Raw genomic sequence first — 20566 nt, 5'->3', positions numbered from 1 at the left:
TTTTTAGGAAATACATGTCTCAGGGCCGCCTGACCGCATATCCATCTCCTCTTCTCCCCTTAGTTGGGAACTCAGCGTTTCAGCCTGGCTGCATCCGGTCTAGAGTTAGGAAACTTTCCCCTTTACCCTCTGGTATCTTACGGCTTTTCCATGTACGGGACTTAGTACATAGAGATGTGCCTCTATGCCCTGACCGTCTTTATTTTTATGCCCAGTTGGTTCACTTTATCTCTACGCTCCCAGGACATGACGGTTATCGCAGACCTCTGACTGCGTTTGAATTATTGTGTTCTGCTGCGAAAGAACCTGACCATCTTTTGTCTAAGCTATACGCAATTTTGATCTCCTTACGTGCTATCCCGAAACCCTATTTCTCGCCATGTGGGAGGCAGATTTACCTGCTATATCCACTGATGAGGATTGGGACCGAATTATTCAATTTATACATAAAGGGGCTATATCTAGTAAAATATAAGAGACATTGTATAAATTGCTTATTAGATGGTACCGTGTCCCACATGATTTGCATCGTTTTGTCCCTTCTGCCCCTGATTTATGCTGGAGATGCTTGGTTGGACCCGGTACGCTCCTCCATATCTGGTGGGAGTGCCCCATGATTCAGCCCTTTTGGACAGTGATCGAGCGTATCCTTAAAGAAGTCTCGGAGCCGTCCTTCACTTTATCCCCAGAAGCGGCTATTCTCCACCACAGCACCATCCCGCCGCATAAGTATAAGAATTTGGTAACGTACCATATTCTTAGTGCGGCCAAGGCGGTTATTCCCCAATTCTGGAGGAAACCTTGTACTCCACCAATTCAGGCCTTTCTCCGTAGAATGCAATTTGTTGCCCATATGGAGGACTTGCTATGGTCATCCAGGGGAAAAGCCCATATTAACGACAGGAGGTGGTTTTGGTGGGTTGGCCGTTCCAATATGACCCTTTCTACATTCACGCTTTGCTCATGATTTACCTTATTGGGCGTTGATGCGGCACACGTCTCTTGTTTTGTTTTGATTTCTTCTGTTTTGTTTACATTTTATCTGATAACATGTCGACTCTGTTATTTCATGCACTCTGGTGTACTTGTACAATTGACAACTGTTTTAACATGGTCTTCTCTCCAAGGGTATACTGCGTATTCTGATGGGTTCGTCCCTCTGCTTGCGCCTGTGCGGCTCTGCGTACTCGTGATCCTTGGTCTGATGTCTCCAGCTCTTTTTTTTTTTTTTTTTTTTACAGTGCGTGTATCTTTGTACTTTTTACCTACCTGACTGTTTCATGCCTTTTATTGTACATGCACCTTGTTCCTTTTGATGTCATGACATTTTGAACTTTTTTAATAAACGGAGTAATGAAGAAAAAGACCAAGGATCGTTTTCAAGGAATCGAAGCACAGCGTTTAATTAAAATATCGTAAAACTATGTCACTTCAGGACAGAGCCGTACATAACTGTCGTAGGTCGGGGGGTGGGGGTATTTAATGGCCTGATGGATTCATCTACCAGGTATACACGGGGTGACTTAACATGGCTTGTCAAGCAGTCTATAACCCACTGCATATCAAAGAATTTTAGGTTCTTCTAGCAAAAACCATTTATTTTTGATAGAAATCTCCTTATTTTCCTTTCCTAACCTGCAGCTTTTTGTTCTCTTTCCTTTTTTCCCCTCTCTCTTTTTTTTTCCTTCTTTACTCCAGTCTGTTCTGCAAACTGACAGCCCTTGTCAGACATAGGATTTCACTCTTTGGTAAGTCGACGTAAAATAAGGTCAGGAGAGAGTCTGTAACGCTAGAGTCTGCAGTAGTAAACCAAACGCGGTGACATTCATGCGCATTGTTCTGTGTGGTGATGACGAATGAGGAGTATATTATCTGTGGCCCCCGCCGATCAGAATTTCATTGAGTCTTTTGTGGATTGCATGTTATGAGACACAAGTGCGTATTGTTTCGGCGGACTCATTCTGTCCTTTTAAATCCTCTGCGAAGCAGAAAACAAAGTCGTTAAACGATTAAACCTCTTACAGACTGCAATGCGGGATGATGTGTGCCGTGTTCTCAGCAACATCTAACCTCTACAGTATACATCATTGTATGGCCAGCTATTAGAATATTATATATATTGTGCTATTAAATAAAAATGTATTAAATATTTGGCATCCAACAAGGTCAAAGCCATTAGTTCACGTTTTATGACTTATTGTCACCTGCATCAAACTCTGAGAAATATCACCAACTACTATATTTCATGAATGTCTACACATTGTTTGAATTTGTTTATTTGTAGCGTTTTGCGGGGGTTTTTTAATGTGCTGTTCCACTTAGACAAGACATTTTAGCAAATGCAGATATGTCATTTTCATGTTTTTCATGTTTCATATGTTTTTTTTCCATTTGAAAGTTTCATCTTCTAAAAGAAGAAACTTTGAAGAAACCTTTTTCAATGGCCGGAACCTATCAGTGCCTGTTTTTGTGTCACATGACAAGAGTTTCCAACAAACTGTATAAATGAGGTCACAGGTTTACATATTATTTCTGTGGCAGGTTTGGACACTATTACGAATGACATCTGTAATGCTGCTTATAGCTAAACACTTCAGCAGGTGGAACAGCACCTTTAGTGTTTTAGCATACAATATTTGGTGCAATTTTAAAAGAACCTTCCGCTGCTTGCAATATGGCGATAAGGCCGTTTTTACACCAGAATTACTCTTTATAAATAACCCCCATTATGATATCGGTGAATCAAATCTATTGTGAAAACCCAACAAGTCAATCAATGAGGTATACGACTATATTTATTTGAACATCAGCGTCGGATTGCTTTGAACCGTTTCAGGACAGCATGTACTCGTGTGACGTTGTTTTCAGGCGCCCGTGATATAACCTTGAAATTCCATGATAATATTTCTTTATTCTCTTCTTTTTGTTCACTATAGGCAGTGACTCTTCCACCATGGTGAGCGGCCTGCACATTCTCGCTCAGACGCTCGACACACGGTATGCTTTTAGGAGAAAAAAAAAAATATTTCCCCTTTTTCTTGTTTGTTTATGTTACTCTCCTTGTGTCACATTATTAAACTCTACTTGATACAGGCTTCTACTCTGAAACACCAGGTTGTACCTCATCCAGAAATAGATATTTATTATTAAATTGTTCTGGACAGTTGCATTTTTAGTTTTTGAGAAAACAACTAGTTTTCTCTTAATTTCTTATGTATGCTGGATAAACAGCTGATTTTGTGTGTGTAATCCCCCCCCCCCACAGGCGACTATATATGAATGTAGTCTGTGGTTTAATTTTGCAAGCTACAATTCATTCTTGTATACAATACATTCTCGCTTGAGTACGTGTGTGTCTGTCTAATAATATTTTCATGTAGTTTATCATAAATTTGAAATTGTTTGGTTAAAATGAAACGGAATCCAAATCCCGTATTGGTGATGCGGTGGGTTTCCAGGGGGTAGATATATACTGTTTTGGAGATGTCACACGGTTCCATTGCTTCTTCCCCGTTGAGTATTTAGTTTCTCTTATCTAATTAGCACAGTGATGAGGTCCGGCTCGGAGTTTGTGCGTTCTTTGAGAATGTCGCTGAAGACTTTGACAAAACGTTGGAGAATCTGAAGTTGGGGCACTTCACCCACTCCAGGACACAAATGAAAGGCGTTTCCCAGAATATTAACTACACCACCGTGGCTCTCCTGCCAATCCTGACTTCCGTCTTTGAGCACGTGGCTCGCCATCAGTTTGGGGTGGATTTATTCTGTAAATAATTAGATTATTTGTCACCATCACTAAATAAACGTTGACCATATTACCCTATTTCATGGTGGTTGTGAGGTTGTAACACGTCTGAACCTCGCTACACGCTATTAAAAATTCTATCGATGGTTCCCAAGCCGCATAGGTTTGACTTAATACCTGAAAGGATGTCTTCTTTTTTCCCCCTGACATGACTGCCCCTAACGTACTAAACCCCATGTTTCCAAAGCCTCCTTTTGCCCTAAGGAGACAACCTGTCTAGCCTGGCTAGCTGGACAACAGCACGGACCGGTTGCTGCTGGGTTCTTACACTCAATGGTGCCGGTGCATTAATATACAGATCCATATTTCGTACTGATGTATTAGCTATTTATTCTCTCTCTCTACCCTTCCTACTTCTAGTGGACGACGTGCAAGTTTCCTGCTACAGAATCCCGTGCAGCCTTTACTCCCTCGGGACCGGAAAGAACATCTATGTTGAAAGGTACTTCACCAAAAATACTGTGCATCCGTGATTCATCGCTCAGAGTACAACAGCGATGGGTACGTGCCACTGCCGGGAGAAACTATCCGGTCCGTGTGCCAAGACAGAAGCCAAATGGTCGATTCCACCGACTGTACTTGAATCACTTGCCCCATATTTTTTTCCCTAAGCATTCTGCTATTTTAGTCTGATCTGATGTTAACCTATGTGGGTTCAAAGTCTTTTAGACAAAGGATTGAAACAGAGAGAGGTCAGGCGGATGGAGACAACGTGGAACAAAAGGCAGAGGAGTGTTCCTGGATTCCTGCATGTGTGTAGGTTGTGTTCTAGTGTATATGTGACAAGCGCTTGCGTCGGTCGAGTCGGTGGCGTTCTGTTGAAGCCCTCTCGACCACCAGATCCTATAAAAATGGTACAGCATTTCTGTGTATATCCCGCTATATATATATACATGACTGCCGAATGTTACAAAAACTTGATATCCACCAAGGCCAGCTTCCTTTAAGGTTTTCTAGAAATAACGTGTATTACCACAATCCACAGAGGACGCTATTAGACGACGTGTTTTGCGTCATCTCCAAATCCTGTTGTGCTTGCCACTGTTCAGTTTGAGACATTGCGGATCCGAACAGAGAATTTTATCTAGGGTTTTTCAGTAATGTTACCTTGAGACCTGTATTTTGGAGAATATAGCGGTGACCTGTAATTTTCCGAGCCTGCGAGCAGCGTGGCAAAGTATTCGCAAGGCATCAAAGTAAACATTTCTTTTATATTATGACATCTTTGCCTCTTCATTATTCAACCCCTCTAAAAAAGGCAGCGAAAATCTTTGCGTGGCAGCTTTTAGTGAATAACGCAGTATTGTATTTTTTTTCCCTGGGAAGCCTATTATGATAGTGTGAATCGAGATTTTGAACTGGTATGAATTGCATTCCACATGAAAGAACTAGATGATAAACAGAGCTTTAAACAATTCCCAAGGATACAAAAGCTGTCCCAGAATCTGCTGGCTGAAGGAAATATTCGATGGTGACGTTTCGACCAGAAAACCTAGATATCGGCCCTCTGGAGCCTCCCATGAGCGGTGCGATTTTATTCTGAGATTCAGAACTCTAAGCCACAAACACCCTTTAACAATTTTTGAATGTGACTGTAATGTGTGTTTGGTACCTGACAGGTACGAGCCATCTGTGTTTTTTCTCCCCACAGGCAACGTCCAGCCCTGGGAGAGTGTGTGGCCGCGCCGGCTGGGGCTATACCCGTAGCTTTCCTCGAGCCTTCCCTGAACCACAACAACTCGCTGTCTGTTTACAGCACCAAGACTCCCAGGGAGAGAGAGCGAGTACGTATCTTTACTGGTGCGATGCCTTTCCTTCCCGGCTTCCGGTGTTTTGAGGACATTTATTACACAACACTGGTATTACTAATAAAGTAATCGGCAAAAACGAACTTTGGCAGGCCCTTAAAATAGTGCATTTTAATATTGAAGCAGTTATATGAGATACTGGACATTGATCATGACTGCTTTAAGAAGAACAATTGGGCTCTCTTGGCACCCAAAGTATCCTCACGTAGGGTTACCTGTAGACCCTCTCACGTTTGAGAGGGTCTACAGGTCCAGAGGCCTGGATTCATTAGCAATCTTCATATCCAGGTTTGCGTATTGATGAAGCGATGCCACTAGACATGGCCATGTCAAAAACATGCAAAAAAAACAACACTGCACAACTGTTCTTTGTGCGCAATGGGAGTCACTTCAGAAATATCCACTCAACAATATCCAAACAAATTCATTTCCCATAGAGAATGGAAGGCCCAGTATGTTACTTCACAACTCTATATTACATGAAAAGTATTTGTTTTTTGATGAGGATCGGTATAATTTGCCGTTCTGTAGTTCTAGGAATGCCAGATACAGTGGAGGAGATGTGTCCGGAAATGCCACACTTGGAGGGACTGATGAGGTTATACTCCCCATGCTGTGCAATTATTTGTCCTACTGGTGGGAGCGGGGAACAGAAAACGTGCCAGAGAACGCCAGGCCTTGCTGTACACAAGTGACTTCAGAACACCTGAGCGTGATCCTCGGCAACATCCTTAAGATCATTAACAACAACTTGGGAATCGATGAGGCATCGTGGATGAAAAGAATTGCGGGTGAGCCTGCGCACAACTTTCTTTCTGTTTGCAAATAGTTAAACATCTTAAACTAGAACATCAGTTTGAGAGGTTTCATAGAACACATTAGAGGCAAATGCTGTAGCCGACATGGTTGAGATGCATCATATCACTGATTATCTATTTTATCTTGTTTTGTTAAACTCTTAACATATTCACATTACATCCAGTGACGTTATAATCCAAGAGATTGTGCCATTAGAATCATTTCATGGCTTTACTGATCCAAGCACTGGCTTTCCAAGGTTTTAGGCTTTGATGTGGCTCAGTGCTTGACACCATCAGTGGTCCTCTGATCCCCTCTTACAGTGAAGACAATGAGGAATAGTTTTCAAAGACACAGTTACTCAGGTGAACGTTGGGGGGACATATCACCGTATTTATAAAGTACCAGTGTTAATTCCCCCATTAGCACCCCAAAAAATATGTGAGCATATGCTTTGTCCCCCTTAGACGAACTTGTGCCTTGGATTGAACCTCTTAATGTGCAGAATCGAAATCCTGGAACCATTTTGAAAAATGTTCCCCCATTCTTCCAGATCATGTGACTAATCTTTAATGTCGGTGCACTCGTTCGCAGTCTATGCCCAGCCGATTATCAGCAAGGCTCAGCCCGATCTCCTAAAGAGCCATTTCCTTCCAACCCTGGAGAAACTGAAGAAGAAAGCAATCAAGATTGGACAGGAGGAGGAACAACTGAAAGCAGACGGCAAGTCAGACACTCAGGAGGCAGAACTGCTGATTCTGGAGGAGTTTGCTGTTCTATGCAGGGATCTGTATGCCTTCTACCCAACGCTTATCCGATATGTGGACAGTAACAGGTACGTGGAGGGGCCTTCCTCGATGCGACACAAATACTTTATGCGCTTAAAATCTTTTGTTTTTACAGTTCTCTGTCTTCTATAACTCAGGTCCAACTGGCTCAAAAAGCCAGATCCAGATTCAGATGAGCTCTTCCGGACGGTGGCTGAAGTGTTCATTCTGTGGTGCAAGTCGCATGTAAGGAATCTTTGATTACATTTGTCTTACACGGACAGTGGGCTGGACGAGCATATATATGTAAATGAAGTTTTCAACATGACTGCAGCACAGGTTTACTTTGAGGGTAGCATTACATGACCGTGCTTAACCATTTTTGATTAGAACTTCAAGAGAGAAGAACAGAATTTTGTTATTCAGAACGAAATCAATAACTTGGCATTTCTGACAGGGAACAACAAGAGCAAGAAGGTAAATTTGTTTGAGGTGCTCTATAGATGTCTATAATATGACGTGTCTGCTTGGGGTATCGGTCATATACATGTGCATACATTACATCTGACGTATATAATCCTCCCAGTTCCCTTTCATATACATTTTATATATAAATATATATATGGATTCTTCATAGAGCCTTTTATTAAAACTGAAATGTTGCATGGATGAGTAGATTACATTTGAATTATTATCATTTTGTCATTTTCATTAAATACCAGAATTAGCCTAAAATCAAAATACCCAAGGGCGATGCCCTATGCCAAACAGTTAATGGGAATAAAAAAATAACACTTGAATATGCCATTTGTGTTCCATACTCGGTATGACACAGGTTGGTACATGCACAAAATCTTTCATCACCAAGACATTTTATTACAAAGGATACTTACGAGGATCTTGCTACTGAATGCAGAAACATCACACTTTATGTCTGAACTTTAACTAAACAAATCCAGTAAGCGTTAGCCCTAAGTAGGGCATCCAGCTCATAGTTTAAACGATTTGGAAACGGGGAACCAAATATGTATTGTGAATTGTCCAGCTACCCAGCTAACAAGCCAAAGGACACAGGTGTAACAGACTATGGTCACCGTAGGTCATCTTTACTGTTGCTGTTCACTTGACTTCAAAGCACCTCACAAAAGACTAAGGCGTAAATGGTTCGTTTTCCATCTGTTTACTTACTGTCTCCTGCAGTTTTCTTTCACACAAGTGAAGGTACAGCATGCGTGACCTGTGTGTAATAGCTCGCCTGGCTCATCCATTCATATGTTCCATAAGTCCTAGCAGCGGCGTCACCAAGGGTACATTGCAATTTCCGCAGGCGCGGTTATTATTGAATAGCGTTGGACTTTCTCTTTAGAAAATGAAAAAACTCACAACAGGAGCCATCTTCGGGCCTAGCAAACTTTTTGGGAGCAATTTCCATTTCTACCAGCTGAGTCCTAGTGCTAACTGCACACCATCTAGCCTTAGGGTTCTTCTAGTTCTTCTTTATAATTACCATGTTTTTATGCAAGAACCTTTTTTTTTAAGCAAGTGTTACAGGATGATATTTAAGTGTTTTTTTTGTAATGCATTTTAGAAATGTGTTTTGCATGAGTTCAGAATCAATTCTATATCCAGATCAACCAGAGGAAGCACTCTGATCTTTAGTGCCGCATCGTGTCATTGCGCTATGAATGTTATTTCCGAACCTTATGCTGTTAAATATAACTTGCGGGACTGGATCCTCCTGTGCTTTAGTACGGCACTGGACGAAGGGACGTTATTTCATTGTTATACTGTCCTTACACGCCAGGAAGGTGTTTTGGTCCATTCAAAAACCGAAAAGCCCTTGTGACGCCACTGATGTGGCGGTACTGTGTCGCACAATCGTAGTCCGTTTCACGGATCGCTGTTGTAGAAATTTGTTGAAGGCGCTACTGTAAGCAAATGCCCAAGCTTTGATGCCCAACAAGCCTAATTCCATAGCAGCTGGCGGTTTTCATGGAAAAGTATTATACAAGGTTAATCCGAGCGGTATCTCCAACCATGTAAGTGGATGTTCTTTAGTCTGTATGCAGCTCCATCCTCTCCTATAGTATTGCTCATGGCTATGTTAAACCTATAGCCACCTTTACCGTGTCCAACACCCTACTGAGTTCTTATTGTACTCATCATTGCTATATGTAAACCATCTGTATGGAGATTCAGCCCTGTCTAAAACATATGAGAACACACCATTAGATGTCCGGAGCAGCCCTACCAGAAAAGATCCCACCTAGGGGCCGTCAGTGCCATCTGCAGCCTAGTAACACCTGACTAGGCTTGGATTACCCCAAGGCTCGTCCTAAAACGATGATCCCTGATAACAAGGATTGCAGGGTCTCGGCTGCTTCACCTGCAGACGTGATGTCTGTGACAGACGAGGGCTTCCTCCAAACCATGCTTGTGTCCCTCAGAGCTGTGACTTGCTGTCTTAAAGCAACAGTCCCTCTGCGTTTTACATTTGAGTCTCTAGGCCTTTTGCTTGGGATTTTTGTCTCCGCCGTGTAGGACCGTAGCTTGTCTTGGCCATTCATTTATTAGAAATATCTAGAATTGTCTGTGTCCCAGCCAAAGCCAGTGTGCATATTGTGTGGTTTCAGGGAACGCACAGAATTGCCTTTCATCCGCTGTTGTGCTTTATAGCATTCTAGAGGGACTGCTGCTTTACATCGAAGATCAATTATTTGACGTGCCTTTTCCATGAGTACTTCCAGTGTGATATGTTCAGTATGTAATATGTTTCACCCGGTGTCAAATCCGTAGCTCCATCGAGTCTCCAGTCTCTATTGTGTATTGTCACCTGTGTATTGAGAGCGCTGATGTGATTGCAGGCTGTATTTTTTGTATAAAAACGTGGGATACGCAGAAAATTATATAAATGTCCATACGATTGATCCAAAATGATTGCACAGGACAGAGATCTTTTTCTTATGGATGTTGTTAGTGTCATAAGTAAAATCTTTGTAGTGTTTAAGCTTGATGGGTTGTTTGGGATGGGGAGGCTCGGTTTGACGTTTGCAGGTTTGCCGCGACATGTCTGCGTAACGGTGAGTGATTTATCGACACGGTCAGTGATGTCCTGGAAATGTCATCAGGTACACCAAGTGTTGTCTCTACACTAAATAGTCATGCCAAGGAGCAGCTTCAGCCTTTTAAATGCCATGGCTGCTGTAAGGCAGCTGTGAATCAGACATTTTAGAACGTCTATCGGTGCCCTGCTATGCGTTATTTACATCCGTGCTGAGAAGGGAAGTTGGGTTTTATGGTTGAAGGAGGGATAAATGACATTGTGACAGAAGAGCGTGGCGATGAAGTAGAATTAAATGCGGGAGTTGTTTAAGGTTTACCAAAACCTTACTGTATATCCTAAAAATGCACGCAAGTACTGCTTTCCCAATGTGTATCGTCCTAAAACGTGAACTGGGAGTGTGAACTGAGTAATAATGAGGCGCTCTAAATAAATAATTTAAACCATGAAGAAAATCCATCTTTTCATCTTTCATTAGGTCCCTTTGATGTTCAGAAGTTTCCAAGCGATCTGAATTTGTACATTGGCAGTATTACGGCGTATGGGAGATATTTAAGTAGAGGCCGTGAAACCAAGTGATTTACCTGTCGCCGATCCTGTTAATTGCTCCTGAAATGTCATTAGCCTGTTTGATACGTTCAAAGATTGTTTTACAAGTATATATATTTTTACAGAAAGACACGGATGAAGAAGTGAAGGAACATCTTCACCTACAGGAAAAGGTAAAGTCTCTAGATTAAAGTCAATTGGTGATTCTGTATGGGGAAGATAACTTTTTAAAGGAAGATTTATAAGCACCTATAGGAGATTTTAAATCTGTGTTCCTAAACATTTACGCACCCTCCTCAACCCACACGTTCCTGCGTTCACAGCGAGCTTCCTATTCCTACTAGGAACTTTCCTTGCTAGTTAACCTAAGGCTTCTCAAGATTAGCTTAAGATGTACGGAGGTTAGTTAGTTAAAACTAATGAAGTATGGCATTTATTTTGGCCAGTAAAACTGACTTCTAAGGGAGTTTGCTTATTCCCGTCGTAAGACATGAGGATAGCGCTCAAGAGAACTTGTGAGAAGCCTCACAGTAGCCTCACTCCCATCTGACGGCCCCGTCTCTTCACTGCGCTTCCCCCCATTGTCAGCACTTCTTTAGTTGTGTATGAGGAACCTCTTGCTGAGACTGTATTTGGAGGGTTGGCTCTTTGGCTGCCAAGGCGTGTTCAGATTAACTTTTCTCTCCAGTTTCATGTACTCCCTACTGCTCAAACGCTCTTTTGGCCGATGCCTAGCGCTCCTGTAACTTTGTTGTCATTTTTTCTGGGTTTCATTTCCCATTTTACCCTTGTTTCTTTGGCATCTTCCACGATAACACTCTACCAGATCACGTTTGTAGCGTTAGACAATTGGACATTAGTCTTTGTTATCGCGCCTGGCAATGTTCATTATGAGGCTGCACTTCAGCAATCTGCAGCAATGATGAAACCCTTTATAATCATTTATTACACAATTTCCTTATTAAACAGTGATTGTAGCCCGAGCTGCATGGTATTGGCTTTCCTTTTTTTAGCGCACATCTGGGTCCAATTAATTTACTGTTCCTTGTTCTGATGTACCGTATATTCCGGTGTATAAGACGACTGGGCGTATAAGACGACCCCCAACTTTTCCACTTAAAAAACTCCCTCGAACGAACCGTGCCAACAGCCATTGTTATTTTAGGCATTTAATCCATTTCTCCAATTCACTCCTCATAAAAAAAAAAAGTCTTGCTGTCCAGCTGGTAGCCCCTGGAGTTGTTTGTAAGACTACGATCCTGTCCAAAAGCCCAATATGTTTAGTGGTATTATTACATGGGTAACTAATAACCCCCAGCCAGTGACTCCCCTTCTGGACAGCGGATACGCGGCACTGATCTGGAGCACTGGCGTGCTGGCTGAGGGGCACGTCCAAAACCCACGTGACTGTATTATCGGTGCGTGCCGCGATCAGTCTCTGCACCCGACGCATTTCGCTTGGCCGATAGTGTGGTGTGCGTGTCTCCTACCTCATGTTTTTGCCAGCCGCAGGCTTAGGGGGATGTGGGATCTGGGTTACTGAGACATGTGCGATAAGTTATGTAGTGTTGTTGCTAACAGCAGGATTTTCAGACATGAGCCCTTTAGTAAATATCCCTGTCGATATTGTTTCCAGTTTGCCCGTCAGCTTTATCGCTGCGGAAAAACGATTTGCGCTTTGTCACTTTTCTGTGCAATTTCACATTGTGATCCGAGCGTTCCATCCACTGGCTTAAGTGACCATGGATATTAAGTGTCGGGGAAGAGATGTGAAGTCCCAGCTGAACGCCAGGTGAATTTACTGTACTGAAGCTTCCGGCGGCTACGTCTGTCAATTAAACAACCCCCAAATAACAACCTTCCGTCATAGAGGGAGAATCTAAACGCGATACGTTCCCGGGGAACGGCCCAGTGCGGGGGGATGCTTTCATTGATGTGTCTGTGATCGTGTGCATGCCCTCGCCTCTTCCTCCCTTTTGGTTCCTTTGATCTGCCAAATGTAATTGTTGTTTGCCTGTGATAATGTATTGCCGGACTTTACATCCGCACAGCGATTTGGGTCACATTGTGCCGCGATAATCCCTTCGAGAATGTGCTGTTTGAACAAATGCTTTAAGTACCAAACGTCATGTTCCTCTGGGAGGGGGAGGGGAGGCAAGTAACGTCACCCAACCCAGTCTCCTTCTACGTTTAGTTTGTCGCCGGCAGCGTCTCTCTCCGTTTATCTGTTATACATCAAACAGCGCATCAAAGTGTGGTGTTATTCCAAAAGACTTACCCATTAAATGGAATTCTGCAATGAAAGCTTATCAGTAATGCTGCCGCCCAGCATCGGCAACATTATTAACAATGCCAGACTTTATGGAAATAAATAGGGGAATTAAGAATCCATCTAAGTGGGGATTCAAGGTCAGTTAAACTCTTAGAAACAGGCATATACATAGTAAAGAGTTATCCTCGTTTATGTATCATTGTTATATGTAACATTTATGACATAACTGACCCGTTGTGATACATTATTGCAGCGCGTGGTATTCAACTGCTCGTGTTTCCAGGGCCCGACTGCCCGACCTGGATATCGGGAAACTTCCAAGTAGGCCGGCGGTGCCTCATATATATATATATATATAACAACAACAACAACAACTATACGGTGTCTTTGTCAGCGCACGCTGTGCAAATTAAACTAATGAGCATCTGAATAATAAATGGCGTTGTTATGTAACATGCGAGGTTTCTGCTTACGCGGATATTTGTCTTATGTAAAGTGTTAGAGTAGGTGCATATGAATCTATGTGAGTCAGGAGCAGGCAGGCTTCATATATCCATGGGGAGGCAGAGTCTCTAGCGGTTAGATAATCTACAGAGCATACAAAGATCACATCGCCGTGACTCCTGTATTGTGTGTAAGTAAGTAGGCAGTGTTGCAGTTGTGTGTGTGTGTGTGTGTGTGTGTGTCTATATACACACACACACACACACACACATATATATGTATGTATAGTAGTAGTACATGGTGCTGCACGTCGTTCTGAGCAAGAGGGCCGGGATGTGACATTCTAAGCTGGCGTTGGTCACGGAGGACAGCGCAGTCCATTACTGACACCAGCCTAGGACAACCTGTTTCCCGAGTTTCCAAGTTGTTTACAAAGGTGACAGTAGTAAATCTGCCGAAATATAGCCAATGTTTCCTAGAAACCCCTAGGCTTTAGAAGCTGCTCCCCTTCAAATTCTCTCCTGTTTATAGGCGATATAGTTCCAGCCCTAGCAAACCATAACAGTGATCCATTCAAAATATGATGTGTTCACAATAAGGGTAAGAAAAATGATGTGTTTTAATATTTATGTTAGAATATAACTGATATCTTAAATATAAGGTTGCTGGCAGTTGTGCACTCCCAAACTCGTCAGGACATTGGCTCCAGGGATATGTGGCAAACACCATGGTTACTGTGGACCTTCACAGTAGGCCTTTTGAATATTCGCAGCCGGCTCCAGCTAATGTGGACCTTCACAACATCCTTTCGAATATTCACAGTAGGCCTTTCACATATTCATAGTCGGCTCCAGTTATTGTGGACTTATGGCCAATGGAAACATGGCAATGGACAACTGAGCAATTTCCATATCTTAAGAATGGCCCTTGATTGGATGAACTGGATAACTAAAGACAGAGATAGGCAGAGTCCATAACTTAGTATTGGCCAGAAATACCGTATAAGAACAAAAACCTCAGACCAGAAAGAAGAGGGGGAGAACCAGTCAAAAGGAACGTCCAGGAGAGAGAACAAGGATAAAAAGCTACCTATCCCAAGGACTGATTGGTTCCCAAGAAAGAAACTCAAGATATTGCTGTGTGCAGAGGATCCTTGGGGGTGTACTTAGATTGCCGGTGTCCTTTCAAGTCAAGATATCATTGGGACGTTGGTGGCAACTATATCGTTTTCCGGTTATATTTTGTATGGTGTTTTCCTCCTTTGTTAATCGGAGTAAGGATTAGTGCTGTCATCATTATATATTGCAGTATTGTGTTAATTAGTCTGTTTAAGAGGTGTTAATATTACGATAATGTAGTAGTGAGGTTTGTCAGTGTTACTCGTGTTTGCTTTTTTGTTGTTGTATTGTAACTTGAGACCATTAATTGCTGTAGTTGAATTTTCCTATTAATATACTCTTAAAATACATATTGTTGTGTGCGTGTGTTTCTTTGCCACCTGTCCCCAAAAGAACGAAAGAATATATATTTGGGTACAAATAGTTCTATTTCTTACATAAGGAGGACCTTGAAAAGTCAACAACCGTTGTGTGCAGCTTTTGTTTGTTTGCTTATTTAGGTGATCAACAAATACGGCGACTTGTACGGGGCAGACCGAATCGCTGCACTTCTGGGTCTGGATAAAAACGCTCTAGATTTTAGCCCGGTGCAAAAGACCCAACCCGAAGAAGGATCCCTCGTGTCGTGGTGCGTAAATTCTTGGTATCTGTAGGCCAAACAATATGAAAGACAATATCCGTTCATTTGAACGGTAAGCGTGGAAGGCGGGCTAGGACGACGCGTGCCGAATGCAGTACAAAGGCTGGCGCGTCTTTATAATTTGCATGAGTCGTTAGCCCAGGGATCAGGTGCGGTTACAGCGTTTGCATAGTATTGACCTCGAGGTGACTTTGTGAAAGAAATCTCCCTAAAGTTTAAAATCAAAGATCTCGGCGGAGGATATAGGAGTCTTCCTTGGCCGCCGCAATATATGTCAAAGTTAGCAGGGATATTAATCCCATGTACATACGCAGGATACATCACTCGTTCTGCAGCTGTATATGGAATGCATTCAAGAGGACAGGGCCGGATAAATGGAGGTAATCGTACAGTTGTTTGCGTTGTATTTGGCATTTTGTTTCTGCAGTGTCACACTTTTCCCAGTCCTACCGGTGGAACCGGGAGACCCGCTGCCTTTATTTCATGGAACTAAGGGACAGGCCTGGCATAGAACCCAAATAGGAAAATACAGAGCTATATTCTTACAGGGAAATATGTTCAATTCAGTACTTGAGGGCCACAGACTCATCACGGTTTCAGTCTAAAATGCACGTCTTGTCTCTCTGAATCACACCAGACTGTCTCGTGCAGGTTGAGCTCCATCGATATGAAGTATCCCATCTGGAAGCTCGGAGTTGTCTTCACAGACAATGTATGTATTGAAACGGGGGGGGGGGGGGGGGGTTACACGAGTTTAGTTGCCAACTGCAAAAGCAATGGGTTTGTTTGACACCAAACATTTCTTTCAGTCTTTCCTTGATCTCGCCTGGTCCACGACCATGTCTATCCTCGGGCACTCCAACAATTTCTTCTTTGCTGCTCATCTCCTGGACATTGCGATGGGATTGAAGACCCTGAGAACCATTTTGTCTTCTGTTACGCATAATGGAAAACAAGTGAGTCTAAAACAAGATGTTTGTGGCAGCCACGGTGGCGATTGATCTCCTTTTACCTAATTCTAATTCTGTCGTGACCACGGCCCTAGAAAACATGACAGGAGGTCAGAGCGAGCCGGAGCCCCTAGCAAACAAACGCACTCGTATTACTCAGATGGCTGCATGAAGCACGAGTCGTTTCACAGTTCAAACCGCCTAAGCCAGACGTGCTCGTGAATAGCCGTAACGTGCGTGCCATAAGTGGGAAGTGGTAACATTTACAAGCTGTTTGCAAAGGATTTCCGATAATAGCCGCAGATCAGGCAGTAATGATCACGGCGCGCACAGCTACTCGTTCTAGAGTCTAATGCGAGGTTTGATGCCAGACGCCGTCCAGGTATGTTATCCCGCCTCGCGGGCAAAGCATTGACGGGCTTCTGTAAAGCACGGCGATTGATTCCAAATGCTTTGAATGCTAGCAAAGTGTATTTAGTTTGAATTTAGATCCAGTCAAATTTTAATACTGTTGATCGCCACCTTGCTTTTATAGGCATTTGAAATGCAGCTCTCTCCTGGATCTCCTCATATCTGTCTAATCGTTCCTTCTCTGTCAGCTTCTCTGGCGAGACATCATCGGCCCTTCCACTCTCAAGGTTCAGTCCTTGGCCCTCTGCTGTTGTTTTTTGTTTATATTTCATCTCTTGGCAAACCAATCAACTCATTTGGCCTCTAGTATCATCGATATGCAGACTTACCTGTCTTCTCCCGATCTCTACATCTCTCATGTCTCCTGTTACCAATTGCTTGTCTGCTATTTCTTCATGGATGTCACAACGCTACCTGAAAAGTAATCTTTCTAAAACTGAACTCGTTATCTTCCCTCTTTCCGTGTCCCCTCCACTACCTGAATTGTGTATGAAAATTAACAACACGACTATCTCTCCTACTAATCAGGCCCGATGTCTTGGGGGTCATCCTCAGGGCTTGCCCTACCATGGAACAGAGCGGGTCAATTGGCCAGGGCGGCAATTTTGAAGAGGCTCCGAGCGCATTATTTATGTTTGTTTTTGTTTGTTTAAGTGGAGGAGAGAGAGGTGCGCCGAGTGGTTTTCGCCCATCTCTCTCCTCTGCGAGCCCTCTAGCTCGTTGGCGGCTTGTAATGCTGAGTGCTGGAAAATGACGTCATTTCCGGCTCTCAGCGGTAAAGCAGTGCGCACCGCGGCAGAGCAGGGAGACTTGCCGCAGGACTGCTGAAAGGTAAGTGCAAAGGGGGAGGGGGGTAGATAATAGGGAGGGGGGGGTGGATAATAGGGAGGGAGGGAGAGGAAGGGTAGATAATGACCCCTGGTGTGTGGGGGGCAGCTTTCAACTTTGCCTCAGGTGGCGTTATGTCTTGGGCTGGCCTTGGTCATCCTTGACTCTAACCTTTCCTTTGTTCCTCATATTCAGTCCCTTGTCAGATCCTGCTGCTTGCACCTAAGAAACATCTCTAGCATTTGCCTATTCCTCACCCAAGAAGCCACAAAAAGTCTGGTTCATTCACTCATCGTCATTTCCCGTCTTGATTGCTGTCACACTCTTCTGGTTGGCTTTGCACTGTGTCGACTCTCTCTCTTCTACAGTATGTCCTAAATGCCGCTGCTTGGCTTATGTTCTTTGCACGTTGCTCCTTTTCTGCTTCCCCTTCTGTGAAACCCTTGACTGGCTCCCAATGACCTTTCGAATGACATTTCAAGTCCTGGTACTGACCCTCCATAATACTGCCTCCCCATACATGTGTGCCCTCATAAGCAAATACTCTCCTACTCGATCCTTATGTTCTCCCCATGGGCTAAGGCTCTCCTCCTCACTTATCACCTCTTCCTTTTCGCGTCTACAAGTTTTATCTGCCCCCGTGTCTCTGGAATCTACTTCCAGCGGAACCTTCAGCTTTCACCCTCCCTCCCAACATTCATGAAACATCTGAAAACCCACTTGTTTGGAGAAGCCGCGCTACCTCTGACCCTTTCTCTGTGCCTAATGCTTGTTTCCTCAAGATTGTAAGCTTGCGAGCTGGGCACTCTCCACCAGGGGACTGCACTGGGAAAAACAACTTGCGGGCCGTCTTGTTGGTGTTGGGGGCAGGAGCAGGCGGTCAGGCGCTGTACCTGCGGGTCTTGGTAACCCTGCGCAGTCCCGCAAAGGCTGCCTTCGTGTTGCTCCCTCACAGCGTCTCTACTCTTGCTTGGCCCAGGAAGCCAGCGGAGTCGCCTGATGTGATGTGACTCTGCTGGTTTCCTGGGCGGATCAAGAAAAGAGATGTTGCGAGGGAGCAAGGGAGCAACGTGAAGGCAGCCTTGTGGGACTGTGTGGGAAATCTGTGGTTGAGGTAAGGGGGTGGGTGGGGTTGGCCACATTAGTGGCGGGAGCGGGTGGGATTGGTCACACACATGTTGCGGAAGCGGCACACACACACACATTGTGTGAGTGGGTGGAATTGGACCCAAAATCATTTGGCTTCAAAAACCTGTGCGGGGCTCTCTCTCCACCTAATGTATCGGTTTGTCTTAGTGTGTCAATTCCAGTCTTGTTCTAGCCCTTGAATTTCTGTATTGTATCGAGTGCTGTGTAAACTGTTTGTTAGTGCTATCTATCTATGTAATAATTATTATTTCCTAATTCACCTGCCCTTCTTCCTTGCGGAATACTACGCCCGCTCTCTTCCTTTCCCTCCTCTTCCATGTTTCTTGTAACTTCCTCATGAATTATTGAAACCGAACAGCTGCTTGAAACAGTCACGACGCGGGCTATTCATCGTAGTCACAAGAAGTGGCCGTCTCTCGTCTGCTGTCGTGTTTTCTTTATGTGCTTTTCGCAGATTAAACTGCAAAATTTGTGTCATTTCCGTTAGCAAAAGGAGAAAAAAAAAAGAAAAGATGTCCACGCTTCCTCATTTGGAAGCGCTGACTTACATTCATAGTTAAGACAAGCAGATTTTGGAATAGTTATCATTGGCATGCATTGTGATGGAAAGCAGAGATTTGGCTCGGCCTGGCTGCCTTCGGGTGCAGTGTAAAGAAGCCGAGGGCTGGTTGTACATCTTGTACCTGACTGAAGTGCACTTACTTACACCGATGCCTTTTCTCTTGCAGCCGGTACTTACGGTGGGACTTGCAGCTATTTGTTGTTGTGTATCTATCTTTACACGGTGGTGGCCTTCAACTTTTTCCGGAAGTTCTATAACAAAAGCGAGGATGAGGAGGATCCGGATATGAAGTGCGATGACATGATGATGACGGTAAGGGCACAAAAGTGCACTTGTCGCAAATATGCACCCGACAAACCAATGCTGGGTGAGTTGAGCTGAAATGACAACGAATCTATAGCTTCTTTGGTGGGAAGAAAAGGCGCGTTACACACGGAACGGTAACGTAATCAAACGAGCGACGACTTGGAGTATGTGGAACGGAACAAATGGCGGAGTCACGGCGGTGGAAACTGGCCTTTGCAGCGAAAGTAGGGTGCGTCATTTATCAACCTTTTCTTGCAGCGTTCTCATCTTTTCCACATGTGTGTGGGGTGAGAGCCGGAGGTGGCATCGGAGATGAGATGGAAGAGCCCGCAGGGGATCCGTCTGAAATGTCCCGCATCGTGTTTGACGTCACTTTCTTCTTCTTCTTTGTAATTGTCATCCTTTTGGCCATTATTCAAGGTGCGTCCAATGCCTGCGTTCCCCTTATTCATGCCATAGTTCCTTCCTTATGAACCGATAGCTGCCAATGCTCCTATGTTCCAGGCAAGGTCTAATGACATATGCTCAGCTTTAGCTGGTGCTTGAGCATCTTACCCAGAAGTGGAGGTTTAAGCGCCCCACCATGATGAATTTGTATCTCTAACTAACTAACTAACTAACTTCAATGTGATGTTATTAGGTGTAGTCTGTTTTGTCATACTTCCCAAATGTGTAACCTTAGAGTAAAGTCTAGTTAATTGAGCGTTTGTGAACCTGATCCTCACTAAAGGATGTAATACTGTATTTGCTTGATTATAAGGTGATGTTTTTCTCAGAGCAAGTGCTCCGAAAAATACCCCTGGTCTGAAAATTGGGGTCGTCTTATAATCGGGCCTGAAATAGGTCTTACTATGAGACTAAGATCCAGATCCCTGCAGCGCTGCAGGGGACCTGGATCTTTCTGTCTAATACCCTCCTCCCAACTTACGGGTGCTTCTGAGTCCCCCGTGTGTTGTCCGGGCAGTGTGTAAATCGCGTAGACAACATCCGCTGCAGCTGGAAGGAGGGCCGGTTAGCAGCGGGGGTTGTCCGCGTCCATCGGCGTAGACCTTCCCAGGCTGTTAGTGAGGAGAGTTCCTGGCACCGGGGGACTCTGAT

The 20566-nt window shown here is 43.9% G+C and overlaps 1 pseudogene; it reads left to right on the top strand.

Annotated features, from left to right (window-relative positions):
• The window catches only part of LOC149299118 (ryanodine receptor 3-like), a 208647-nt pseudogene that overhangs the window by 99273 nt on the left and 88808 nt on the right, over nucleotides 1–20566 (top strand).

This window comes from Sceloporus occidentalis, unplaced genomic scaffold, assembly GCF_023333645.1.
Source record: "Sceloporus occidentalis isolate IW3139 unplaced genomic scaffold, rSceOcc1.0.p SCAF_29, whole genome shotgun sequence".
Lineage (NCBI taxonomy): Eukaryota > Metazoa > Chordata > Lepidosauria > Squamata > Phrynosomatidae > Sceloporus > Sceloporus occidentalis.
Note: the sequence above shows the minus strand (reverse complement) of the source record. Positions and strands in the feature narration are given on the sequence as shown.